This window comes from Tachypleus tridentatus, chromosome 7 (genome assembly GCF_004210375.1).
Source record: "Tachypleus tridentatus isolate NWPU-2018 chromosome 7, ASM421037v1, whole genome shotgun sequence".
Taxonomy (NCBI): domain Eukaryota; kingdom Metazoa; phylum Arthropoda; class Merostomata; order Xiphosura; family Limulidae; genus Tachypleus; species Tachypleus tridentatus.
This window is the reverse complement of record NC_134831.1, coordinates 52,512,663-52,538,478: the sequence shown is the minus strand read 5'-3', so window position 1 is coordinate 52,538,478 and position 25,816 is coordinate 52,512,663. Positions and strand designations below refer to the sequence as shown.

Sequence of the window (25,816 nt, the reverse complement as noted above, 5' to 3'; positions counted from 1 at the left end):
AATAGCTATGTTATACCTATGATGTGGTGGTATATTGTAACGAAACATATTTATATGTGACAATCGGACGTTATTGTTCTCATGGTTAAAAAAAAACTGTTCCAGCGTCAGTGTAATAGCTATGTTATACCTATGATGTGGTGGTATATTGTAACGAAACATATTTATATGTGACAATCGGACGTTATTGTTCTCATGGTTACCAGTTTAAGTCTAATTATTAATTATTTTTGTAATCGCTGTTTAGCAGATTTGGCTGGAAAGTTATGAACATTTCATTCATAAATATTAACAACTTCAAATCCTAACCTAGTATATTGTTTACAGTACTAGAAAATATATTCAACATAACCGCAATGGTTTACTGGACCAGAAGATCCTCTTTCGCAACTTTGTATTTGAAGACGTTGCTCTATATTAAATTTGGATGTAGTTACGGTTTAAAATGTTCTCTATATGAGGCTTCATTTGTTTTATGATATGCTTCTCCAGCCATAAGTTAGGTGGCTTTGCACATTGGAAATTCTTCGTAAATCAAATATATACATAGATGTTAAACATGTCACATCTGCGACGAAACTTTTGTATTAACACAGGCATATCGTGTTTATAGAGAGCGATCATCACTCTGCGTATGAAATATATTTTTTTTTTTTTTCATTACCTGAGATTTTTCTTTTACTCTAAACTCGTATAGTTTTGATAATCATGTTTAATTATCTATGAAATTAATGGAAACTACGTCTTAGCATTTCTTCGGCTTCCTTTTCAATTTCATTTTGTCCCTTGTGTATTTACTTATAAAAAAAAACTAAATGTTCATTATTAATTTATTAAAGTCATATTAAAAATACTTATCTCAGAAATGTTTGGAAAATCTTTTAAAAATGAGCATTTAGATAGAAGAAATATGAAAGTGGTTGATTTGAGTGTAATCTTTTATTAATATATCATAACCGGTTTAATACTCTAGCCATGTTTAAAAGAAGATGTTTGACCGATTTACTGTAGTTATTAAGACTTTATCTTGATTTTTGATTATAGAGTTAAGGAGAAGACGATTGTGGGTAAACACACTGAACACTTGTGAATATCTCAAGAAGTATTACACCTATTGATTCGAGAAGACCCAATTTAAGCTTAAAGACTGTCATTTGAAGGTCAAATGTCCTCCATAATCCTAAGGGTTTTTTTGTTATTGTTTAGTCTGATAACTTTCAAAGAAGATTTAACCGCGTTTGCATGAAGAACACTGAATGATTATAAACAAAAAACTATTTGATAAAGTTTGGTTTGTTTTGAATTCCGCGCAAAGCTACACGAAGACTACCTGCGCTAGCCCTCCCTAATTTAGCAGGGAAAGATTAGACGGAAGGCAACTAGTCATCACCACCCACTGTAAACTCTTGAGCTACTCTTTTACCAACGAATAGTTGGATTGATCGTAACATTATAACGTCCCCACTGCTGAAAGGGCGAGCATGTTTGGCGTGACGGGGATTCAAACTCGTGACCCTCGGATTACGAGTCCATTGCCTTAACCACCTGGCCATGCCGGCCCATTTAATAAAAAGGAAAAGCGGTTTCTGAAGAAATAAGCACAGGATCTTACATAGTTTTCTAAATTTCATCTGTAAATTTACTTACTATATATATAACAAAATTACTTTCATCACAGGCTTTTTAATACACGTGTTAAGCTGACAAAAATTTTTGTGTTATTCTATCTATACACCTTTACTTTCAATGGTAATATTATCATTTTGTATAATTTGTCATTACTAGAACTGCAATTATTATGTTTGTTTTGGAATTTCGCCCCCAAACTACACAAGAGCTAGATGAGTTACCCGCTCCTAATTTTGAAACAATAGGCTAGAAATAAGACCGCTAGTAAACAGCGCTTATCGCCAAACGTTGGACAACTTTAATTAGTATATATAGTTCAGCTATGGTCCTCTCTCTCTCTTGTTATGCTCTTAAAACTCGAAAGTATGAAGAACATTTTCGGGTGAACAGGATGCGAATCACGTAGTCGTTATTTTAAATTATTTAATCAATATAAGAACAAATTACAGCAAACGTCAAGTATTCAATCCTTTAATACGTGACACACTGTTGTAATAAAGATATCGCCAATGTGGAACAAATATAGCCAGTTTGAGAACCGCATTCATGGTATGCTCGAACATTTGTAAATTCACATAAATTCATGGTGGACGCTCTAAGTACTATCATCGAGCTTGTAGCAGAATGAAATAAAACTACATACTATTAAACAAATTAATTCGTTAACTTTATTTGCGACTTAAAAACAAAATCGGCTTCAAAACTAACCTTACTCTATACTTTTATAGTAATTTCTACAAAAGATGCTATAGATAAAGGGTTAACTACATTTGTGGCTTTTTAAAAAATGAAACATAAGAGATGAAGAACAAAGATGGGTCAGTGGCAAGTCTGCAGACACACAAGGCACGTAGAACTTGGATAGATGTAGTTATTTATGTCTTTAAAATAAAATTATTTCCTCACTAAACATTTAACACCCAAAATACATTACATATAGTTTTGATGTTGACAAAGTTCCTTGGAATATATTTTGAATTAACTAGCATGTACAAATCTTTACCAAAATGATTACAATTGAGCACACCCAACCATGAAAAGCTTTGTTTTTGTTTTGAATATATCTCGAAAATAAACACGCTGAATTTTGTGCATGATGGATTAACACAAAACAGTTAACTGGAATTTTAACTTTAATAAAATACCCCATAAAATTTTGATGATCAATCACTCTTATGTACCCTATTTTAAATAAAGACGAAATTAAGATACCTAAATTACAATAATCATATAAACCATTACTAAGGTTACATATTTAAAAGGATAATAATATAAATTTTAATACACATGTTGAAACATGAGAGCTGTAAATGCTTTCAAAAAAGGGTCTTCACGAAGATGCAGAAAGCAAAATATTTTTCTGGTGTTAAGTTTAGTTGTGCTAACCATTAATAGCGGTACTTAATAGGAATACTGTGATGCCACCTCAGTGGCTCAACGGTAAGTTTCAAAGCTTAAAATACTATAAAACGAATTTCGATACACGCCGTAGGCACACATATTAGCATAAATCTATTAACTGTGCTTTAGGAGTATCGTAACGTAACTTGTAAGGTGATAAGCCTAAAGCCTACAGACTCCCCACTAAGCCACCGAGGGGTTTGTTAATGGCGATCATAGATAAAATACGTAATTCTCATATCCATGCATAGATTCGATGTCTTGCTACTGACTTTGATATTCACTACAGACAGTCTTACTTTGTAATGTACATATTTTTTGGAAAAGTAGTTATATAACTAAGTTTGTTCGAAGTTTCACTAACAAATACGGTTTAAAATGGCTTTCAAAACCGTAGAGCTATCCTTGTTAATATCAAACTTTTCACAACCACGTTGAAAAATTATCATAATTTGATCTTTGATAATCAAAATTACAGGTTCTTTTAAACGCAATGCACGGGAGCGAGGTTATAAACCAGGAAAAATTCTAGAGAAATAAACAAAAAAATGAAAGTTCCTTATTATCCTGTTCGTGTTCTCCAAGGTTATTGGTGACAAGGCTTCTGATGGATTTGAATAGTACATTTCCTGCAAGTCAGTCGTATGTAACAAGGCTATTCATAAATTCAAACTGGCTGTGTTATACTGGTTGTAAATAACGAAATATAATCTAATGTAATGTAATTATTATTTTTGTTCAAAGAATACTAACGACAATAATTTTTGTGTCACGAGTGCACTATTAATTCTAGTAGTCAAAAGCAGTCGCTATGACGTCTGAGTTACATAATGTGCACTAGGATGTCGATAATTTCACCTATAACTATCAAGTTTTATATTGCTAAATTCAATCTATTAGATGATATATAGAGATACATATTATGTGCATTACATCGAAACTTATCATGTATAAACAGAGTACGAACTGTATGATCTTATGTTGTAATCCGAAATCTTTTGTCGTACATGTTTAACATAAATTCTAAGTTAACTACAATGTGAACAAATATCTCACATAAATAACTAATAACTTCACAAAGTAACTTTGATAACAATGTTACCATCAATATATACTGTATGACAGGCTAGTGTCCGTCTGTCCACAAAACTCCTCTCTCAGATTAAGTCCCATCTTGTTTGTTTGTTTGTTTTTTGGAATTTCGCACAAAGCTACTCGAGGGCTATCTGTGCTAGCCGTCCCTAATTTAGCAGTGTAAGACTAGAGGGAAGGCAGCTAGTCATCACCACCCACCGCCAACTCTTGGACTACTCTTTTACCAACGAAAGTGGGATTGACCGTCACATTATAACGTCCCCACGGCTGGGAGGGCGAGCATGTTTGGCGCGACTCGAGCGCGAACCCGCGACCCTCAGATTACGAAGCGCACGCCTTAACGCGCTAGGCCATGCCAGGCCTAAGTCCCCTCTAGATTAAACTTTGCACGATGTTTCCAAAGTCATAAAAGTGAGTTCGTAACAAAGTTTCATTAGAATTAGGTCTCTTATTTATATTTAAATTAGTTAAACGTATGTCCACTATTTCTTAGAAAAAGTCAATAACAGATTTATATCACACTAAAATGAAAAATAGATTCTCATTCAAATTTAAATAATAATAATAATAAAACCTTGTTTTATAACATATTTTTTTTCTAATCCGTTTCTTTAATGGAGAAATGGTACGTTTTACTTCACTTAATAATGTGCATTACTTTTCTAATACAACTTCTAAAAGTGTGATAAAATGGCTTTAGTGTAGTATTTCAAAGCGAGTCTCTTTAGTGGATAACTACTGTGATATTTCAGAAGAAAATTAACTTTTTCTATTGACGAATCCAAGTGTACTTTATGATGTGGATATCATGTGATCGTAGAAATCGTAAGTCCTTCATATGGAGTTCGTGGCGTACAAATTTGTTGGAATTTCATAGTAGCTTGATTTTTGTAAGTTACATAACTATTTTATTTGTTCAGTACGAGAATAAAGTGATCAAAAACATTTAAAACTACGGGCCCAAAAAGAGGTATACGGAAAAGTAGTTTGTCACCGGGAAAGTCTGAAACTCTGAGAAAGATAATGAAACATTAGGATGCAAGTTACGGCATGAAAGAGCAGTAAAGAGATAGGTTTGCTCAACACGTTACGACGTAAGAACCAGATGGAAGAAGCCAAGAACACACCTAAATACAGGAGCACATTGTTTTGCTCGCCAAGAAGCTGTTGTAAATCAGGAATAGTTTCATAACAGACAAGCACATTATTTAACTAGCAAAGATCCTGACAAAAAAAAAAAAACAGCCCTTACGGCGTATTTCTGTTAATAATATATATATTTGAAGTGTAGAACTTTACTCGCTGGTTTTAAACTATTTTGTATCACGTTGATTTGTAAATATATTCTGAATAAGTGTGAAAGAACAATTGACAATAGCTGCCTGTCATGTCTCCATAACAAATCATAGAAATGTAAAAAAGAAAGAAACAATTGTATGAAGTTTATTAAAAACAATCTAAAGAATATAATAATTATAAGTAATTGAGACAGTATTTGCTCAAACATATGGATAAATGACCATTGTAGTTTTGAAGAATGGTTCTGCTATGTTTGTGAAATAATATGAAAAGGCAATTTTTTACCTTATTTCAAATGTAAACGTGGGTGTTTATATATAAATGCATATGAAAACAAACCTTATATATGTATGTATACCAAATGTTCATAACGAATACAGCTCACTTAAAAGCAGCTTACTTTATTCATATCAAAGAAAGTTCCACAGTAAAATCACAAAGTCCTGTCAATTTTAAATGTGTAGCATGAGTTATTCATGGGTTAGCACAAAGTTATTTTGACCATATGTTTTAACGAGGTAGTAAAGAGCTGATGTTTTATACTTATATTTCAAGGTGAATCATAAATGTTCTACAGAAAAACAAAACATTTGATAAAAACATAGAAGCTGTGATATCTAGTTTGATGCTTCCGTTTTTGACTAAATAATAAATGCTCAGTGTTGCTACTTATTTCACTAAGTCAATTGTTTTTACGTAACAGAAAAATTTGTTTTGAAAAATTTACATATACGTTTGGATTTGCTCTACATTGATTCATGCTTTTAGATAATGTTTGACAAAGCAAAATATCAATGTTACAATGTATTTCACTATATTTAATTGGAACAAAATGTTCCTTTGAGCTTTACACCTTTGGAGTAAAATGAGACATACTAGGACTTCAGAATAAAATCAAGTTTATATAAGTCATGATAAATTGAATACACGTCTGTTAACATGTATTATACGTGGTATATGGTCATACTGTATTGCACACAGTTAATATAACACGTGGGATAAATGTCTCGAATTTAAACGATTTTTATGTATATGTATATGAAAACAACCTTTTCCAGAACTAAGTATAATGGAAATTAGAGTAATACATAAATAACATCAAAAGTAAATCATGAAGTACGGCATAGATATAATTAATGAAATATAAGACATTAATTTTACGTAGCCAAACGCTTTGTCTACTACTGAATAAATTTATATTCAAGTGAAATTATAAAGTTGATAATAACAACATCCAAGAACTAATGCTGTTTCTGAAACTCTTAGAATGTCAGTTAGAGTTCATTATGATATAATTGTAGGTCGAGATAAGTTTTTTTAACCCTTTAAAAATACGTTATCTACAAAGTGTTTGAGTTCATACTTTATCAGCTCATTTTGATAATAAACGTAGAAAATATGACCTTCATACTCCAAATAATTACATCTTGAATTTAGATATAACGACCAATGTGAACAGCTGTTGTGGAAGTAGTTTCTTAATAATGTCGGCATGGCCAAATGGTTATGGCACTCGACTCGTAATCCAAGGGTTGCGGGTTCGAATCCCTGTTATATCAAATATGCTTGCCCTTTCAGGTGTGAGGGCGTTACAATGTGACGGTCAATCCCACTATTTGTTGGTAAAAGAGTAGCCCAAGAGTTGGCGGTGGGTGGTGATGACTATCTGCCTTCCCTCTAGGGACAGATAGCCGTTGTGTAGCTTGGCTCGAAATTGAAAAATAAACAAACCTGATAATGTTTTAAAACAAGATGCTTCTCGAGAAGTTAAACCTCCGAAAAACCGCAAAGGCGAAACGTCGGTTAAAATGAAAGTTCTAAATGTGTAAGTCCATCTAGTATGCACTACAAGTTTTAAAAGACAACAAAAGCATTTCCAGTATCAGCTCAGTTCCATCATTGTCGACAGGAATAGTACTAAACTCAATCGGTCAAGTTTTACATCACATAATTAAATTTAAAACAATCAAATATGCAGTGAGTGGTTTTACTGTTTCTTAGTAATTTCTTTTATACTACTCTATCTTACCTCTTAAAGTTTTTTGAAAACATCTACACAAATAAAACAAAAAACGGATTCAACACACATATGCTGAATTCTGGTAGCAGATAACTTGTTAAATAGCAGTGTATAACTTGAGGCGTCGTTTATTCTGACTGATTTCTAGTAACTGTTTGCCAGTTAGATCACAGTATTTCCTTTAAGTCATTTTCATCGCAACTGCTGATTTATATTTGTAGTGGGTGATTAATCATTAGCTTATAATATTTTGAGATATATTTTAGTTTACTTGTGTGCTGGATTCTAGTATCTCAGTCAACCCAAATATGCTGAATTGTAGTAACTAGTATCTCAACTCAGTCAACACAAATGTGCTGAACTCTGATAGTTGATTACTCATTGGATGACACTAATTTACTTTGAGTCACTTTTAACCTGATTCATTCAGTTTTGCTGGTTTCTAGTAGCTGGTTATATGAAACAGAGTTTTACCTTTAAGCCTGTGTCTTGAATACGTATCAAATTTGCAGAACTTGTTACATGTTGTGGTATTGTTTTCATAATTCATAGTTTCGATTAGAAGGGGCGCTTTCATTGATATGTTTCACTAATAATATAATCTTCGACATACGTATTTTACAAATACAGTTTAGTACAGATGATTCTCTTATCTGTATGGACAACTCAGTGGTCACCTTGAAAGTACTAATCGATTACTTTCTTACATTTAGGGTCCAGGTTAACTTTAAAACTTTGTGTGTTATTATGAGCAGTAAAACACTTGTGTGCCACTAGAAATTCTTAAATCGTTTATCCTATTAGTTAGTTCGACTGTAGTTTCTATATCAGTAGCAATATAAAGCATTAATTACTTCTTCGTGATGGGTCGAGCAGAGCCAAGTAGTTAGTGAGGCCGTGCTGTGAATCCTATAATTCATGTTGCCTCAAAAACGCACTTTATTTAGGGTAATGAGCGTTGTTGACTAACTACCATGCTACTAGTCTATCGGTTATGAATTAGGAATGAATATGTGATAAAACAAAATACATATTTTGTATGTACAAAATATGTATACTGCTGGGTCAGTCAAGCTGTTTTTGTCACTATTACGTAAGTATCAATAAGTTGTTTTAGTGAAACATTCTTCGCAAAACACATAAGATTGAAACCGACCTTGACTAATTTGCTTTTGGTTAAAAGACCAATTAGAAACTATCGACCCATTTTTTTCTTAAGTCAAAAAGAGGTTAAGATGATGGAAAAAGGCTTGTAGCTACCTCTTCTTAAGTATCTCCTTGACTACAGTTTATTAGGTGTATACAAAACATTCAGATCAAGACATAACTGTATTTTCAGAATTACGAGTCCAGGAAACTACTCAGTCATTTAACTTAATTATACTATACATAGTATTTAGAACTAACATCTACTGGCCATTAAGAACTGCAAACTTCTTGGAGAAATTTAGAATGAAAATGAGCCTTTTGAATATTTTACATCTATTAACTTAATAATTTAAAATATTATTCAATATTTACAACTACAGTGACGTTCCAGTTAAACAGAATACCCAAAAACAGGTCTCTAAAATCAAACGACTGAGCGTTCGATCAACATTTTCGATAATCAAGTACAAACGATTTCTCCAAAATTATATCATTTTTTACATATTCACATTGTGTAAAACAAATCTATGTGACATTTATATACTGCATCATAGGAATTTCTTGATCGTTGAGTCTAAAAACAAGTTTTATTAGTTTCCAAATACCGTCTCAACTAAATAGTTCGTTACAATTGATGAATATTCATCCACGGCAGATCAACATAATGATGTTCTTTATCAACAAAATATTTATAATTTCCCGATAGAAGAACTACGATTTAAAGAAGAGTTTCACAGATATATTTTCAACCTCGTGACAGGGAAAAAAATACTATTTCTATAAGGATTATGTATTAGGAGTGGGCAATAATGGCCTACAGGGCGAATTCGGCCCATCTGATATTTCTATGCTGCCCGCCATGACTCCCGGCAGTTATGGAAAGCAAAATGGGGTACTTTTACAATCGATGTTAAGGTAGTTTAGATGATACAGTAGAAATGTGCGGCCCACAATGACTCATCAAAATTCGTGAAGTGCGCCCCCCTCCGCGTAGATTTTTGCCCACCCCTGCTGTTTGTTGTGTATAGTTACAAGAAAAGCAGCTAATCCTTGTAAGTTGTTCTTTTTTCGAAAAAGTGAGAAAAATCAAGTTTAAAAATTCTAATGCCTGAAGCATATTTTCAGGAATATCATCCTTTTTTTTTTTTATCCAGTTAATCAGTTCCTTTTGAAATATTATCTTACAATTGTAGTGTATTTCTAACTTTTCAACTTTCTCAGTATCTTAATATCCAATATTTTCATGCAGTATTTTGAAATTAGACAGTGTAATGTTGCCATTTAATTCTCCACTCACTCCATCAGTAAAATGAATGAAAGAAGACAGACTGAATAAGACCTCAGAATAATTACTTGGGAAGTATTTTGTTGTTACTCAATAGGTTATTTGCGATCTGCTCACAGCGAGTATCGACCCATTAATTTTATCGTTATAAGCCCTCCCACTTACCGGTAAGCCACTGTGGAGCATCGATTGGATGCTTGGGTTTATTTTTTGCTTGTTGACAATTGAATCGCTGAATTCAAAAGGGGCCCAAGTCCACAATTTTTCAAAATTGAGATATTATATGTTTAATGATCTTTAAGAGACAAGGTATCTGATTGTGTGCAAGTTCACAATAATGTATTGACTATTCACAGCATTTAAAATGCATTTGAGTGCAAGAGGGGCCCAACTCCAGGACTTGGACCTCTCTTGCATGGATTTAGCTTAATGCCGTAGGTGGCAGCACTAGTCATCCAGGAGGGCAGCGCCCATGCAGCGTGAGTTTGATTGAGGTTATGAAGAGATTAGGCCGAAAAAAAAAAAGCGTAATGAACAAGAATGGGCCAGAAACAAGCAAAACATATTACGTGCTGAAGGCAAAGAATGATATGCTTGATTTCAAATTCCACCTTGGTCAATTTTATAAAAAAGTCAGTCAGAAAGGATGGAGAGAAGTACACAGTCAGCAAATACAAGGTGTTCAGATTCAGTGCAGATTTCAGAAATGACATGGAGGTTTCCGAAGATATGTCTGCTCAGGTCACAACCAGATTCCGCTTTCTAAAGCCCTCGGTCAGGGTTGTTACTTACCCAGAGGAGCCACTCTACAGTGAGCAGCTTGGTGTAAAGGCAGCAAAAGTAAAAGATGTTCAAAAATTGGCAAAATATCTTTCAGCAGAGGCTCAGCAGTTCCTCAATAAGTTAACAGTTTGTGATACTAGGGGTGAAGACGAGTCTGACTTTGAAAATTAGATACCATGAGAATGATGTACCTTATTGATAACCTGTCCCCATTCAGAATGAAAAACTCATTTTACTGGTAGTTATCATGTATCAGAACAATAGTTTGGATATAAGCTGATCTTAAGAAGTGTTAAAAATATGACAGACTAAGAAATAAAGATATCCTCAGATGAGAAATATGTAGTATGTCCATTCTCTTCATATTTTACTATTGTTTAATTCAAGAAGGGCCCAAGTCCAGAGACTTTAGTTTGCCAACCCTCTGAAATTAAAAGAGTGAAGTGATTCATATTATAGCGTTTGTAAGCTATAAACTGGTGCAATATCTGGGTAAAGTATGAATAATTTGGCATAGCCTCCCTTTAAGATATGCAATTAAGTTGATTTCCTGCAAAAACATATTTCTTGGACTTGGACCCCTTTTGAATTTACCGATTCAATTCTTAGGACCCAAATTTCAATATTAGGAGACCGAGCTGCAAGAGACGCAGCTAAAAACTTCGAGAAAATGTAGTTTTTGCATGTTTTCATTTCATATCCTAACTCTTCCATCATAAACACCCTTAAAAGCTGGTAACAGCTGAATAAATTGTATAATAGAAACATGGTTTCCATTCCAGAGTACTTCAAATAAATATTTTTTTAGTTCTTCCTCTGAAGGGATATCGTGAATTGTTTTTTTTACATACTTTAACATTTTGCTGCATCATGCAGATATTTTACTTTTGAATTCACTTTTGAAAAATGACTTTTTACAGCTACTAAAGAACTGGATTTCGATAAAACCAAATTTAACTTGTAACTCTCACAACGAACACTAAGCAAATAGTGATGATCTTTTGTTGGTAATATTCTGAAATCCTATATTTACCCGACATTAAGTTGGATTCAACGAATACTTAATGTAAATCATGACTATTTACAAGTCATTTTCTAATGTTATCAGTTTTCCAAAATTTAGTCACCTAAACTGGCTCCTGTGAGAACATGCATAGTTCAAAATTAACTAAAACCTTCTGTTACCGCAGATTGTTGTATATTATCATCAACTATTACAAAACGGATACTAATATCTGCAATGTATGCAGTTTCGTCATCATGGATACCGTTTTGAGTTCTTCGCTTAAATAGAAACATTAATTTATTTTGTACTAAGATGTTAATACATATGCATTCAACGACGAAATTTCTGTCATTTCTATTCCCTATATATATCTTAGCACGGTGGCCTTCTTTAGATACCAATCGAAGCTTGCCAAAAATATTGTGCAGATAGATTTCCCAGTGAAAAACATGATAGAATCAAGTTGACAAATAAGCCAAAATAAGTATAGGCGTGAAAACAACATTAAAGACAAAACAAATCACACACACGTATAAGGTATGGAAAATAGCTTAAAAGATAAACGTGGTACAGGACAGTACCATATATTTACTAGTCTGTTCGAAATTTTTAAATTTCCGCTTTTTTTAGTTCAGTTTGTGTACAGGTGTTTCTCATATGGTTTGAAAACCAGAAAAAAATTCACTAATCCATTATCACGCGTCTTCTCCTTTAGTGAACATAGTTGTAACTTCACTCATAACATCCCGAAACAGGCGGCAGTCTTTTCTGTCGATGAATCGTGGTGACTGTTTTGATGTTATTGTATTTTCTTATACGAAACCAGGTTCTCTCCTGTTAAACATGTTGTGAGATTTTGCAGTTTAACTTTTTGTGAGTTTTAGTACATTTACTCTTTAAATATAGAGTTTGTTTTTAATAACTAGTTTTACTTTGAAACATATGGTTTCTTTTGTTTTATGTTAACAATGTTTTATTTTCATTATTTAACTTTCTTATTATTCTGGTTCATGAACTGGTGAAAGGGTATCAATAACATTTTCTTTTCACAATGCTGCCTGTCGTTGGTTCAGTACACACACACGCTGCAAACGCTTGCTCTTTTTGTGTGCTGTTTGCATATCCATTTGTTTTTGTTAATAAAGGTTGTTTTTACATTTGTATATTAACTCTATCATATTGATATATTCAAACACGGTTCTTAAAGCATAAGCTGAGACATAATATCCGTCATACCTCCTATTAAACACACCATACCTATTGTTCGTGAAAATACCATATGAGGGTGAATAAAAAAAATACACAAGAGGAAACGGCTCGAAAAGAAATATTCATATTCTCACACAATGGGAATTTGTGGTTGCTTATAAACAATCGTTTACAATTAAAAACTTAAAGCTTGTATAATATTAAAAGTTCATTTATTGTCTACGGTTCGATAATAAATTTGTTCGTATACCGTGATAATTAAGTAGCTTAAAATATTGAATGTAACTCACTAAAATGTGGTGACATGTGTAATGTGACCAAATGTTAATATTTAATCACGAACGCACATCGTAATCAGAGGGTCGCGGGTTCAAATCCCGGTCGCACCAAACATGCTCGCCCTTTCAGCCGTGGGGGGCGTTATAATGTTACGGTAAATCCCACTATTTGTTGGTAAAAGAGTAGCTCAAGAGTTGGCGGTGGGTGGTGATGACTAGCTGCCTTCCCTCTAGTCTTACACTGCTAAATTAGGGACGGCTAGCACAGATAGCCCTCGAGTAGCTTTATGCGAAATTCCAAAAAACAAACGAAAAAAACAACGAACGAACGCACCTACCTAACGTGCAGTCATTCACATAGTTACATTCACGTTATCTTCCAAAGGGTGTCACCAGTTTCCAATATTTCATGCTATCGCTGATTTTCACGGTAAGATTCGCTTATCGACGGAATTTGAACTCAAAATTACCACACCAAACATACATAATTCTACGAAAAACGAAGCTGAAATACCAGAGAAGGCATTGAATCAAAACTCCTAGGATTGGATATCTTATAAAAAATGTTATTTCCAACGTATAATAAACCAGTACTGGTACTGTAAACGACATCGAACCCTGCTGGGAACTCATCCCAATTTTGCACCAACAGTTAATGCTCTAGTTAAATGGATAGAACGACACCTGAAACATATTGTTTTCTCACTCATAGTGAAGCCATGCTTACTTAACCTGTATTGTTAAAGTTCTGGTTCTTTAAGAATTAGAGTAGAACAGAATTAGAGACACTGACTGGAATGTTAATAATTAAGATGTGAAGGAAAAGTTACTAAATTAGTAGTAACGCTAGTGTTACTTTCACTGTATCGTGATAAAAACACATACATGGTTACAAGTAGACCTGATATAATTGCGTAAAAATTCCTTAAATAATATTAATTCAGATGAACAGTAAAACGCTCAGGAGATTACTGATGAAATTCTCCTATGTATTTGTAAAAGCAAATATAAACATTGTCCAGCATCACAAAGATACTGGAGATACATGTCCTATAAAGCAATTGACAGCACTGAGTTAAATCAGATGCTAAGCGATTGAATCATTCGAACTTCAAAGATTGATTGGTCATCACTAACTGTGACTGTTCAAAATAATGGAGGTACAATGAGGTTGTGTATGGACTTCGGTTAGGTAAATGCACTTCATGGACTTAAAGGATTCTATTAATTTAGTTCACTAGATCTCAACTCTGCTATTGGTTAGTCGTCTATTCATTGATAGTGCTAGAGACAGACATCACTGCATGACTGGAACATGGGTTTCACCAATAACCACCCTATATTGAAACCACAGTTCTTTACATTTCTCCATCTATGTTGACCAGCTTGACATGATCGTTTTTTTTAGTTTGCAACAACTCATTTTTGTATATTGGTTAATGCAATAATTATCTTCTGGATTACGTACAGCTCAGTTTAAATTCTTACTTAATGAACTATATTAAAATACACATAATAGAAAACATGATTGATATTAGTATGTGATCTACAGTTGAAATGGAGGATCTTACTAGCATGTCTCTTATGATTAAGTACGTATAGTCTGGGGATCTTTCAGAGCTTGTTCCTATAAAGGCAGACAGACTTATGCTGGGTCTTGTTTTTTGGTTCATCAAACTGTCTAAAAATGGAGTAAAATGGGATGTGTTAGGGAAGTCTGGTAACAAATTAACTCCCACTACTTTCTTATTGCAGTCACCAAAAGAAGGACAAACCCAGCAGCAACAAAAAAACTAAAGCAAGATCCCTTCAAACCTACAAAACACACCATTTTTCTGTTTGCTCATCAAAAGGATATCAGAAGAAATGCTGTTAAAAATCTTGTCTTTAAACTCTTATAGCATTATTTAAACTGAATAAGAAGGTGTCCACTAAAACTCTAAAAATTATCGTATTTTAGTAGAGAAGGAAAAACATAGACTTAGATCCAAACACGATGATGGGCCACCATACAAAACTAATCATGTTGTATCACTACAGAAAGTAACATGTAATCGAATACGTCTTATGACTATCATACATTTTCATTACAAAAAATAAAAATCACACCAATACTGGATTAGAGGGCAATAAATAATAATAAAACAAATACTTTTGTGGTCTTACATAAAAGTGCAACACCCGATTATCGACACCAATTTGTTTGTGACACAAAAATATATAAAGATCATTTCTATAATATTATTTATCAATGACTGATCGAAATCGTAATTCCTGGATGGTCATAATGTGAGAATCTAACCCGATTAAATATATAAAGATCAGTTATATAATATTATTTATCAGTATATTAGTGGAATTGATGGGAACTGATCAAACTTTTAATTCTAATCTCGTCGTGATGCGAGATTTATTATCTAATATGAGCCAATATATGTTTCGTATTACTGTTCAATGCCTCCCAATGACTCAGCAGTATGTCTGTGGACTTACAACGCTAAAATTCGGGTTTCGATGCCCGTGGTGGGCAGAGCACAGACAGCCCATTGTGTAGCTTTGTGCTTAATTCAAAAACAACAACAACGTTGCTGTTCAAAAATATAAGTCTCAGCTGATCATGATGCGAGATTTGTTACCAAAAATGAGTAAATATGTGTTTAATACAACATTCTCTGCCAGCAAAAGATGAAGACAATTCTGTCGCTGAACGTGTGTGGAAAACTAAAGAGATTGATTGCTATTTAACAGTTAACGAGCAGAGTACTGAAAGTAAAACCTACACTGAGTTTCTAAAGTTAGAATTTATTTTAAACGTTTTTATAAGAAACGTTTTTAAACTATGTATCACATAGAATATGTTAAAACTAAGAATGCACGAAATATGTATAAAACACTTATAAAATAAGAATGTGTTGATGAAGTACACTCTCATGTGTTGTAGTTTCAGTCATCTGAAGTATAGCAGAAAAAAGAATGTACATTTCAGGTAAAAATTTTGCATGTCTTGAAGTCGAGTGGCAGAAAGAAGAAATAATTAGGTATACAGATGACTGTATTTTTAATCTTTGTGCACAGAACAATGAAGAGAAGGGTTATCGTAATGTGATGATAAATCTGTTCTTCAAATATTATTAAGTGTGGTTTCACAAAATTCACCTAATTTACATATTTCAAACTGAGATGGTTTGTTTGTTACTTAGCTCACAACGGACTATCTGTCAACTGCCCACTGCAGATAATACAACCCGATTTTTAACGTTATAAGATTTCAGACTTATCGCTGAGCTATCATAGACTTATGTAAGCGCTTAAATTTTGCAATGATAGAAGGTCTATAAAGTTCTTGTTTGCCTTGACCTGAAATTATACCATGGATTCTTATTAGCGACGAGTTACAGACGCTGTCTGGTGACTGGGTTTTGTCTGTGAACATACTTTCTGGTTAAGTTTGTTTTCATATGTAGTTTTTATCATTCATAGTTGCAACAGAATACAAAAATCAAATATCGGCGTATTTCTGTAAGCTATCCCTACGTTCTAGCTCACCATGTAACCACCAAAACGTAATTTTATATATATGGAACAGGGAACAACCTGTATTATTACCCTGATTTAATTTGGGTTCCCACATTTTCTTGACAGATGAAAATTTCAGTTATGTTGATTCTATCTGCTCATCTGTTCACTCAGCCACCATGAAACCAAGTTACGTACTTCTTAGTTACAATATCATACGTTTATTACGTGTCCAATTCTCACACATATTTTATTACGTGTTCAACTTTCAGTGCTAACTTAACGAAAAAGATTCTCATAGAATTGTTTACAGGTGTAAAAGTCGTATAATTAATTCATTTTGGATGGTACAATGTAATTGGCGGATAGCCATATTAATATAGAATGTCTTAATTTTTTAGTTACATCAGCACATTAGCGCTGTCAACTTTTCCCAATGACATCTTTTGTGTTACATTGGATAAAAACATGGCAAAGGCTAAAAGTTGACAGAGTTTGAACGTGGCAATTTTTAAAACACCCTGAGGAATACGGAACGAGAATTACAAGTAGTCAACCCAAGAAAATTTTGCCGGCGTTGAGCAGGAGGATTCGACGGGTTGTCCGACAAGACACCAGCAGATCGTCGAACCAGATTAAGGCCATTACGGACGCAGAATGAAGCTCAAGAACAACAAGACGGCATCTACGAGCGAAAGGCTTTAAAAACCTTAAACGTTTTCAAAGGCCACGCCTCTTTCCACACCACAAAACAGCTCGGTTAAACTTTGCTGAGAAGCACCAAACATGGGACGTAGAAACGTGGACGAAGGTTTTGTTCTCTGATGAGAAAAAAAAATTAACCTGCAGGGTTCAGATCGCTTACAACGTTACTAACACGATAAGGATATTCTACCGGAGACATTTTCTACACGACACAGTGGAGAAGGTTCCATCATGATCTTGAGTGCTTTCTCCTTTCATGGAACAATGGAGCTTCAGGCTACATAGGTTTTGTTCTCTGATGAGAAAAAAATTAACCTGCATGGTCCAGATGGCTTCCAACGTTACTGGCACGACAAGTATATCCTACCGGAGACATTTTCTACACGACACAGTGGAAAAGGTTCCATCATGATCTGGGGTGCTTTCTCCTCCCATGGAACAATGGAGCTTCAGACTACATAGGGGCGTCAAACAGCAGCTGGCTACACTGGCATCTTGGAGAGAGCATCTTATTGATTGAAGGCCCTCGCTTGTGTGGAAATGACTGGATCTTTAAGCAGGACAATGCTGCAATCCATAATACCCGCAATACAAAGGACTTTTTCATGGCGAATAACGTGATTCTCTTGGACCATCCAGCGTGTTCGCCAAACTAAACCTCATTGAAAATGTTTGGGGGTGGATGGCAAGGGAAGTCTATAGAAACGGACGTCAATTCCACACAGTGCATGATCTTCGTGAAGCCATCTTCACCACTTGGAACAACATTCCAGTCAGCCTTGCTTATATCGACCATGCCAAAGCGAATGTTTGAATGTATTCGCAATGACGGCCGTGCAACTCACTACTGAGACCTCTTGTTGGGCATTTCCTACCCTCTTTAGGACTTCTTTTTGGTATTGTCTTAAACTTTTGACCAGCTAGTATTTAAACTAATTTCATAGTGTTCACATTTTCCCTATTAAATGCTAAAAAGTGTTTTATTTTTATTTTCCCTTTTCTTATTTTCTTCTTTTGAAGCTGTACTCAAATAAGTGGTTGAGTCTAACAACGCAAAATGCATATTTTTTTCTTTATATTCATTGGTCTTAAGATTTTGGCCAGCAGTGTATATGAAACTAATTCAGATTTTACTTTCTTCTTGTCATTGTGTCACAAGTGATTCAGGAAAATAAAGTAAATTTAAGCTATCTAGAGTTTTTTTTATAATTTACAAGAAATAAAACAAATTATAAAATTGTACAAGTGCAAAGTATCTTTGAAGCCCTTACGGCATTTATACCTTGATAAAATATCTACGCTTCCGCTTTCTATGTAAATGTCACAACAATGCTCACCGCCAACTCTTGGGATGCTTTTGTCTGATGATCTGCCATGGTCACATGGTTAGGGCGTTCGACTCGTAATCTGAGGGTTCGAGTTCGAATTCCCATCACGTTAAAAATGCTCGCCCTTTCAGGTGTGGAAGCGTTATTCTCTGACGGTTATTCCTACTATTTGGTGGTAAAAGAATAGTCCAAAAGTTGGCGGTGGGTGGTGATGACTAGTTCCATTATCTCTAGTCTGACACTGCTAAATGAAGGACGGCTAGCGCAGACAGCCCACGTGTAGCTTAGCATGTAACTTAAAAAAAAACAATCAAACTCTTGTCTGACACACTATCAGAATTTGACTAACATTGCTTATAGTGCATCCACCTCCCTAAACTTTGTGCAATTTTGCAGTAACGGGACACAAATCATGAAATTCAGATACAAAATTCTAGTAAGCTAACTATTAGATTACACCTAGTACGAGTTGAAAGGACATAAAATAAAATGATTGTTTTATATATTATCCTTTATAAGCGATATCTTAGCAAAAAATCTAGAATCTGATATTTTAATTTCGGAGTAACTTGATTTTATAGTTCTAATTAAGCCTAATAGGAGGACAAGAAGGCCTGGAAAATGTCCAGGACAGGAAAATTGAATGAGAGAGTAAGGTTCACATGGTAGTCATTCCTTAAACACATGGTGATCTTTGTTATAATAAAAATAAAATAATGATGTCTCAAATAGATCACTTTATTCTCACTACGGCCCTATACCATCTCACAAACCAACGTTGGTATGATTCAGTTATGACCTGCAGGAAAATAATCGTTAATGTATAAAAAATGGTTTTAATTCTTTCCTTTCAACCTGAAGTTATCAAACAATTCTTATATACTTGCATTAATTCCACTATTTTATGGTTACGTTGGTGCGGCATATGAAAATTAGTAATGATTTTCCTGACTTGAATCACGTTTTAAAGTATGCTTTCGATTAACGATAGAAAGAAAAAAATACGCAAAATTAAGATCCATCAAAGGTTACGTCAGAATGTCACCTCTTTACCTGTCTACATTATAAATTAGTAGGTGATCGTGACTGTAATAAAATAAATGGTGTTTCAAACATGTCGCTTTCGCCCATCGCACGCGAGGTCTATGTTATATCACTCTGTCTCAGCAAAATGTTGTCTCGATTCAGTATAACTTGTTTAAAACATAAGTGAACTGTCCATAAGAAACTAAACCTTTATCGTACAAGGAAAACTTTTATCCTTTTGTTTTCACCTTGAGGTTATTCAGCACTGCAAACAGATATTACATTGATTACATTGTATCAAGGTTATTTGGATATGTTATTTGAAAGTTAGAAGTGATTTTCCTCACTTGCCTATCTCTAAAAAAAATGTCCTCGGCTAACAACACAAACAAAACAAAAGAGAAAAACTAAATTCTCAATGGGTATCTTAGAGCACCATCTCTTTAATTATCGACAGTGTAGAACAGTGTAATTTCCAATATATAACAAAAGGTAAGTGAAGAATAAGCAGCTAGGAAAATACAGGGTGTTCGAAAAGTCACTGTGCACTTACATATTTATTAACAGACATGTTTCAATATATAATACAGGAGGTAAATATAAATGACAATTATAAGCAATGTTGAAAGTGACCCCTGTTGGCATCAATACAGGCTTGGATCCTTCTTATTTTGTTTCTAAACACTGCTATCAGTTGCTGGCTTGAAATAGACTGAATGAATGCTGTTATCGCTGCTTTCAAAACTGCACAGTGACTTTCCGAACACCCTGTAGAACGGTTAACAAAGAAATAGATAAAAACGAATGTTATGTAGTGACAGATAGAAAACGCCTACCTCAAAGTCAACTCATTCTCACATAGATCAAAAATAAATAATTGATCAAACACAAACGTAAAATAATTGCTTGTTTTTTTAATTTCTTGCATAGGTTACTATAATGAGTTGTCAGCTCTAACCGACCCTAGCTTAGAGTTACTAAAGGAAGAGCAATTAGTTACATCTTCAACTCTTCGTCTATAATACTCAAATGGGAGATTAACCGTCAAATTGTAACACCTTCGTGGCTCAAAGGACAAGCATATTCGGTAAAGGTATTTGAGCCCACCTTCTGCATGTTGCAAGCCGAGTAACCTAGACATCAAATTACGGGCGTAAAATGATGGCCAAGAGTACATTTGAGATAGATCAGCAAATAAAAAATGTTTTTGATAAACTGATGTCCTATTATAATGGAAAAATGGTAAAAATGTTATACAAACAACAGAATAGTTTGTGTTATCGCCCACAGATACCTGTTGGATATAAATTAATGTCGCATCGCAAGTGACAACATACAACGTCTTTACATTAAGACGTTACAAAATATTCCCTGCACTTTAAAGACGAGGGTAAAATATAAGAGTGAAAGTCAGTCTATTAATGTGGATAGTGGGTGGTTATTTGCTGCTGACTAGTCAATAATCCGAAAGTGGGAATAGCGGTAGATAGCATCAGTTGCAGGATAAATAAAAATTCCAAATTTCTGTATCGTACAAAAATTTTTTAAACCATTTCTGGTAACAATGGGATTTCAAAAATACCCAAAGCCCCGAATTATATAGTATTATTATTACTTTAATGCTTCAGCGTTAGAAAAGAAGAGGCGTGCTCATGGAGTTTTGTGTACGTCTTGTAATGTTTTGCATTATCCTGGGGGATATGCAAAACTAGTAAAAAAACTGTATTGTGAGTTAATAAAGCAGTTGTTATTACTTTTCTATTATGATGCATTAAAGTTAGAATCTGAGATTGTATGGTAATTCTTATTAATGTTCATTTTCTAAGTTGGTCATCACCACATTAATTGTCTGTTACCATTACCAAACTTCATTTAATATTTTGAACCAGAATGTTTCCTTAGATGACACATGGGTCACACGATTGGGTCAGTGACATAAAGTCTAGGCAGAATTTTCCATAATTTGAGCGGAGAATGTTTGGTTTGATTTTCGCGCAAAGCTACACGAGTACTATCTGCGCTAGCCGTCCCTAATTTTGCTATGTGAGACTAGAGGGAAGGAAGCTAGTCATCATCACCCACCGCTTACTCTTGGACTACTTTTTACTAACGAATAATGGGATTGACCGTCACATTATAGCACCCCCACGGCTGAAAGGACGATCATGTTTGGTGTGACGGGGATTCGAGAGCTGAGAAAGAGGCCAACTAATCAGCAGGACCCGACGTCTACACAAATATTCCTAACGGAATAGCGGAATTAACTGACACTTCTATAATGCGTTCACAGCTGAAGTGTAGAACGTATTCGGCAGCATATGAATGGCTCAAACCTTAAATCTATTCTTTAAACCCGTATCCTGGAATGTGTCGACTGAATGAAAAAGTATCCTGTCTGTGGTTTCCGAAATGCTAGTCATGTATTTGTAAATGATGTTAGAATTCTATACTGCTATATTTCTAGACATTTTTGTCAGGATATTTCTATCAGGAGGAACACATACCCTATGGTTTCAGAGTAAGTGCAAGTTAAGAATGGATAGGCCAACATCCAAACATCTGATATGCTATGAAAACCAAAAACACGATTGTAAAATTATACGAGATGTTAGTTACGGTCGTATATTGTTGTTGTTTTTTATATAATGAAACCTATATTATATCCGTTAATAAAACTAGCAACATTACCCGCGCAGTGTAGCATTTACTTTTTAGCTTGATGAGGATGGTGTGAAGATGCGCAAGTACGTAATTCTCTAACACTAAAACACAGGCAAGAGAAAAACTAAGAGAATGAATAAAGCTAAACGTTATAGAACCCACCTAGATCATATTCAAAAAATCCTGTGACTTTCGTGATGGTCAGCGATTGGGAAGTTGAAATATTTCGTCATGACGAGCACATTGACATGCAAGCATAAGCTGTTTAATAGTATAGATTCTGTCAATAAACAAATTATTACTGCTATTACTAAGTAAATTGAATAGGAGTATAGTAATTTGAGGTCAGAAATGGTACTCCCTGGAACCGTTTAACTTCGCAAGGTGTACTAAAACAGAGTCAAAAATATCAAGCTATTAATGTTTCTTTAGTACACATTACTAGAAATTTTTACATAATTTCTAGAGCCTTCTATCACCGTATTCAGATTTTCGTTTCTCAAGCCAAAACTCAGAACTTTTGACGAATAATATGGCAAAATATAAATCAAGTTCTAAGCTTTTCATATACCGCAGAAATTCGCCTATATTACTGAAGTTAAATTATTTAAAACAATATAATCTTATTTTAAATAATTTTTAATTCTAAAATATAAGTTTCAGATTTTTTACAATCTTAATAGTCGTAAGATGGGCCGGGCATGGCCAAGCGTGTTAAGGCGTGCGCCTCGTTATCTGAGGGTCGCGGGTTCGCATCCCCGTCGCGCCAAACATGCTCGCCTTTTCAGCCGTGGGGGCGTTATAATGTGACGGTGAATCCCACTATTCGTTGGTAAAAGAGTAGCCCAAGAGTTGGCGGTAAGTGGTGATGACTAGCTGCCTTCCCTCTAGTCTTACACTGCTAAATTAGGGACAACTAGCACAGATAGCCCTCGAGTAGCTTTGTGCGAAATTCAAAAACAAACAAACAAATGTTTTAACGTTGTGCTATATGTGTGTCTATGCATACGTTTTCTTTTTCTCCAGCTATTTATTATCGTATGTTGTAAGTGTGAAAGCCCAGCTTCAAAATAATATAGGTAAACTTCAACAGAATATCACTCGAGCCTTTATAGAAAAAAAAAAAAAAACACTGTGGGTTTTTATGAGTAAAATAAACATTTTCAAGTGTGTATACTCAAGGTTAGGTTTTCATCATATGTTACTACTGTGATGACAGCAGCTATATGGTAATTACTACGTGTGTGGTAAAAAGCTAGGCTTTAAAACTAGAGAAAATTTGTCCGCTTCTCATTACAACTGTGATAGAGCTATGTGATTATGAATGATTATAGAACCACTTTCATAATCAAAACGATCAAAGCTATACAAAAAAAAACACAAAAAACTATTACTTTCTAAAAAGGCCTCTGACCTACATTTTATCGGAGAAATAACCTACATTACCAGGCAGAGCTCGACATGAAATTCACCCATGTTAATGCGTAAACAACGTACATTCACGTGACTTAGCAGTTTTGTAGCATTGAAATACAGACTTAAGACCCACATGGAATTGACTATTACAATTGAGGATAACAATATTAATTGTTAGACATCTAAACTACGACAATTTGCTGAATTTAGTACAAGTTGTGTTAGTTTTCTTGCACTTACTAATATTGCATGAGCTGCCATGTGTATCGACAGTACTCTGTTCAGGCTGTTTACGTGTTACGTGTTTGCCATGACAATTATCAAGCTCTCTCCATCTCTTTAACTTGCAGTGAATTTTATCAACCGATAAAGTATTAGGCATGATGACTATATGTGTTCTAAGTTGTACAGGGTTGATCTTTACGTAAAACATTTCAATTAAGAAATTTAATTGGGTTACATTTGATTCACGTACATATATGTGTGTATGTTCCAATTATTGAGTCATTTCCATATCTTTGGATTCTTTGTTATCAAAATCATCAATAAATGTATCTTTGAATGATATTAACATTTCTTCCTATTCTGGTCCAACCCTAAAATTTCCATTATATCCACGCATTCCAAGTGACTCACCAAATTTTTACGTCAAACAAAAGCTAAGTCAACATTGCTACACAGGTAAAAGAATCTTCATCCAAAACACGTCTCGGGATAGATAATATGTATTTTTCACTTATAAATCTTGTTATTAAATCATTACATAAGGTTGTTATATAAAACCAAACATTCCATAAAACTACACTCTTCACTTGTTATACATGTCAACGAGGGTGTAAACGTTTCGTGAAAGATATACAAAATTTCATTGTGTGATAGCCGTTCAGCTGTGTCTCTTTTCGAGGTGTTTCTCTTAGAAAAAATGTGAAATTTATTACCCGTAACTTAAACGTCCTTAAACTTAAACGTTTATATAAAACCAAACATTCCATAAAACTACACTCATCACTTGTTATACATGTCAACGAGGGTGTAAACGTTTCGTGAAAGATATACACAATTTCATTGTGTGATAGCCGTTCAGCTGTGTCTCTTTTCGAGGTGTTTCTCTTAGAAAAAATGTGAAATTTATTACCCTAACTTAAACGTCCTTCATTACTATCGGTAGTAAAACAAGTCACTAATTTGAGAATTAAAAATAAAACTTGTGAATATGTTGCAATACAACATAACGGTACTTAACTGTCTTTTATGTAATAAACTGTAACTAAACGTCCTCCAGGACAAGAAAAGGAACTGAATCTGTTTGTCAGCATTTAGTTACATTATTATCATGCTGTGATTTCTGATATTCCTTATGATTTGTTTGGCCTGATTATGATGAGTTTTGTGACACTTAATTCTCATATCAACTCCTCTCTCTTACAGGAGACAGTATCTTATTCTTGAGTGGAACTACGATTCTGAAGGTTTACGTTAAGGGTGAAATAGAATTGAATTCAAGTTTCAATACACAAAAAAGGTGTTCTAGAAAATATAAAGTTTTTCGACCTGTTAGCTTTTATAGTAGTTTAGCATAAGTTGTGCTTAGATTCAACACCTTAGAATTCTTTTATAACGAATAAACAGATGTGAAAGTGTTTGTTTTAAATTTCGCGCAAAGCTACACGAGGGCTATCTGCGCTAGCCGTCCCTAATTTTGCAGTGTAAGACTAGAGGAAAGACAGCTCGTCATCATTCCCCACCGCCAACTCTTGGGCTACTCTTTTACCAACGAATAGTGGGATTGACCGCAAATGGTAATGCCCCCACGGCTGTAAGGGCGAACAAGTTTGGTGTGATGGGGATTCAAACCCGCGACCCTCAGATTACGAGTCGAGTGTCTTAACCACCTGGCCATGCCGAGTCATGTCAAAGTGATTTAAACATATGTAATTTGGTGTTTCTATTATTCATGTTAATTACTTTTAACATCATTACTAATTTAAGTATGTATTAGTAAAACTGACA

General features: G+C 34.3%; 1 long non-coding RNA gene across 2 annotated transcripts in view; it reads right to left on the bottom strand.

Annotated features, from left to right (window-relative positions):
- LOC143255656 (uncharacterized) overlaps positions 1 to 25,816 on the bottom strand; it is a 34,898-nt gene that overhangs the window by 5,437 nt on the left and 3,645 nt on the right. Inside the window, exon 1 of one of the 2 annotated variants that reach the window (XR_013030778.1) lies at positions 7,454 to 7,591. The exons of the other annotated variant lie outside the window; for it this stretch is intronic. This is a non-coding gene — a long non-coding RNA (uncharacterized LOC143255656). Of the gene's footprint in view, positions 1 to 7,453; positions 7,592 to 25,816 lie in introns of those variants that run through there. 2 annotated transcript variants of the gene reach the window in all.